Source organism: Ursus maritimus, unplaced genomic scaffold (assembly GCF_017311325.1).
Source record: "Ursus maritimus isolate PB19 unplaced genomic scaffold, ASM1731132v1 scaffold_21, whole genome shotgun sequence".
Classification (NCBI taxonomy): Eukaryota; Metazoa; Chordata; class Mammalia; order Carnivora; family Ursidae; genus Ursus; species Ursus maritimus.
The window spans coordinates 6,483,448-6,486,984 of NW_024424564.1; the positions used below are offsets into that span (position 1 = coordinate 6,483,448).

At 44.2% G+C, this 3,537-nt stretch overlaps 1 pseudogene; it reads right to left on the reverse strand.

Moving 5' to 3' along the window:
- Window positions 1-1,860: 1,860 nt before the first annotated feature.
- Window positions 1,861-2,887, reverse strand: LOC103656825 (annotated as a pseudogene).
- Between the last annotated feature and the right edge of the window lie 650 nt (window positions 2,888-3,537).

Genomic DNA, 3,537 nt, shown 5'->3' on the forward strand with positions numbered 1-3,537 from the left:
CTTAGTTTAATACATGGACTACCCTGAATATTATAGAACGGAGTGAGTCACAGCTAAAAGCTCAGTCCCTGTTCTGATGCACTCTGTATTCTCTTTCTTCTTGTATAATCCACATCCTGCTGAGTCCTCTGGTCTGTGTTTCATGTTGTTCCTGAATGGTGACAGTAAGGTCCTTGCTTTCTGTCTCTAATGATGTACGTGCTCGACTTCCACATTAAGGACAATCTTCTGTTGTTTATAAGGGTGCTTATTTTCTCTCAACTCTTGTCAAAAATTCCTCCTACCAGAGACTTATTCTTCTGCATGCACTCCATTGATGAGTAAAGTTATAGTCCAGAACCTTGAGTAGAAAAGCAATATCTATTTTGTTACCTTATTGGAAAATGGAATTGCAACGTGAACGGAAAAACTGACACTTTCTTTTTTTTTTTTTTAACTTGGTAACTTTATTGTATGTAAATGATACCTTCATAAATTAGATTTTTTAAGAAGTGACATTTTTTAACTTGGTAACTTTATTGTATGTAAATGATATCTTCATAAATTAGATTTTTTAAGAAGTGACATGATACTTTACCATCCTCTGGGGCTGCCCAGCTTCGGGCTTCTACCGTTTAACCCCTTCCTGCCTCTTTAATGTCACATGAACTATATTGAAAGACTCTGTATTGTGCTGAAGATCACATGTGCACGCATGCACACACACAAGTAGAGACAGAGTTCCAGTTTCAATTCAGAGAGCTCCTAACGAGAAAAGAGAAATGTCCACTGAATATGAATAAACTGGGTTTCAGTTGAAAAAGCTATGGTTACAAAGCGATGTAACGTTGCCAACAAATGTCTAAAAAAACTCGCAGCTATGAACTGACACATTCTGGACCCAAAAACTGTAACTCTGATGTGAAAATGTGATGTGATGAACCCAGTAAAAATATCACTGGGAAAAATACATCACTGACAGCAAAACAGGCTGTGGATTTTTTTTACTCCAGCATCCATAAATATCTCATGGTCGCTGGGTGGACAGTTGCATTTATTTTGGAATATGGGCTTACTGTTCTAGGAACAGTCTGCAGACATTCTGTCATTCCATTTTGCAAGTTCTTTACAGTGAAACGACGTGCTCTGTGTTCTCTAACATGGGTCCTCATCCCATTTTATGGCGACATGTGCAGAAGGCGCCTTCCCCGGTGGTGGTACCTGCCTTGAGCAACTGAGACCCCTCATGGGGTCTTCTCCACACAGAGTTCTGTGTGGACACTCCAGAGACTCAGGATATATTACCTGTTGCATCTCTTCCCTTCCATCATGGACCTTCTTGTTCTTATCTTCTGGGTTCAGTCTCTATCCCACTCCTCACATGTGGGTTCTGTCTCCCTGCCCAGCATCCTCACATTAATACAATATGAAGACTATATTCCTGGCTTAATACTCCACGTTCTGCTCCTGGGATCACCCTGCATCTTGAGGTGTTGTTGAGGCTCCCAGTGACCTAAGTCAGGTCAACCACTCCAAGTTCACTCTTGCTGGAAAAGGAGTTTAAAAATCATGTTTTCAATGGTTTGAGGGGGAAAACTTCCTCTTCCTCTCAAATGCTTACTAGTATCTTTAATTAATTTATCCCATAAACATTATATTATATCATAATGTCATGATATTTTCTTGTCATTCTAGAATCTTTTTTTTTTTTTTTGGCTTGGTACAGTCTACTTTATTGATGGTACATGAGAAGGGAGGGCTCCCCAAGCCACTCCCCTTCTTCAGGGGGTCTGGGATAGAAACTGTGAAGGTCGGGAGAATCTCAGTGTGCTGGAGGATGTGTTAGGCAAGACTTCCCAGCAGCTGAGGGCCTCTCTCTTCCTCTTGCTCTCACTGAGGCTGGTGGTCCAGGGGGCTCTTACTCCTTGGAGGCCATGTGGCCCATAAGGTCCACCACCCAGTTGCTATAGCCAAATTCATTGTCATATCAGGAAATGAGCTTGACAAAGTGGTCATTGAGGGCAATACCAGCTCCAGCATCAAAGGTGGAAGAGTGGGTGTTAAAGGTACAGGAGACAACCTGGTCCTCACTGTAGCCTGGGATGCCCTTGGGGGGCCCTGTGTTGCCTGTTTCACCACCTTCTTGATGTCATTGTATTGGGCAGCTTTCTCTAGGTGGTAGGTCAGATCCACAGCTGACACACAGGGGTGGGGACATGGAAGGCCATGCCAGTGAGCTTCTCATTCAGCTCGGGGATGCCTTGCCTACAGCCTTGACAAGACCACTAGAAGCAGGGATGATGTTCTGGGCAGCCCATTGGCCATCATGCCACAACATCCTAGAGGACCTATCCACAGTCTTCTGCATAGAAGTGATGGCATGAACTGTGGTCATGAGTCCCTCCACAATGTTGAAGTTGTCCTGGATGACCTTGACCAGAGGGGCCAAGCAGTTAGTGGTGCAGGAGGCATACCTGACAATCTTGAGGGAGTTGTCATTCTTCCCATGGTTCACACCCATCACAAACATGGTGGCATCAGCAGAAGGGCAGAGAAGATGTTCATCTTGGCCCCACCCCTAGAGTGAGCCCCAGCCTTCTCCATGGTGGTGAAGACCCCATACTCCACAGCATACTCAGCACCAGCATCGTCCCATTTGATGTTGGCAGGATCTTGCTCCTGGAAGATGGAGATGCACTTTCCGTTGATGAAAGGTTTCCCATTCTCAGCCTTGACTGTGCTGTTGAATTTGCCATGGGTGGAATCATATTGGAACATGTAGACCATGTAATGGAGGTCAATGAAGGGGTCATTGATGGCAACAATATCCACTTTGCCAGAGTTAAAAGCAGCCCTGGTGACCAGGCACCCATATATGGCCAAATCCATGTACTCCGAACTTGACCATTGTGTCTCAGGGATACGGCTGGCACTGCACCAGAAGATGCAGCTGTCTGTCGAACAGGGAGGAACAGAGAGCCCATTCTAGAATCTTTACTTGCTAAATTTGAATCATCCCAGGCCTGGCATTTTTTTAAATCTAGGAACAAGTTTTAATATGGAGGCAGACCATCAAAAAGAAAGATTTCTCAACATTTGCTGCAACATGGACAGGTCTGGAGGAGATAGTGCTTAGCGAAATAAGTCAAGCAGAGAAAGACAATTATCATATGGTTTCACTCATTTATGGAACATAAGAAGTAGGAAGATCGGGAGGAGAAGAAAGGGAAGAAGAAAGGGGGGTAAACAGAAGGGGGAATGAACCATGAGAGACTATGGACTCTGGGAAACAAACTGAGGGCTTTGCGGGGGGGGAGGAATGGGATAGGCTGCTGATGGGTATTAAGGAGGGCGCGTATTGCATGGTGCACTGGGTGTTATACGCAAGTAATGAATCATGGAACTTTACATCAAAAACTGGGGATGGTGACTAACATAATATAATAAAAAATATTATTATAAAAAAATACTATGAAGGCAGAACCTTGGGACTAAGTTAGAGGGGCAACATGTAGGACACCAGATGAGTGTGTGTGTGTGTGTGTGTGTGTGTGTGTG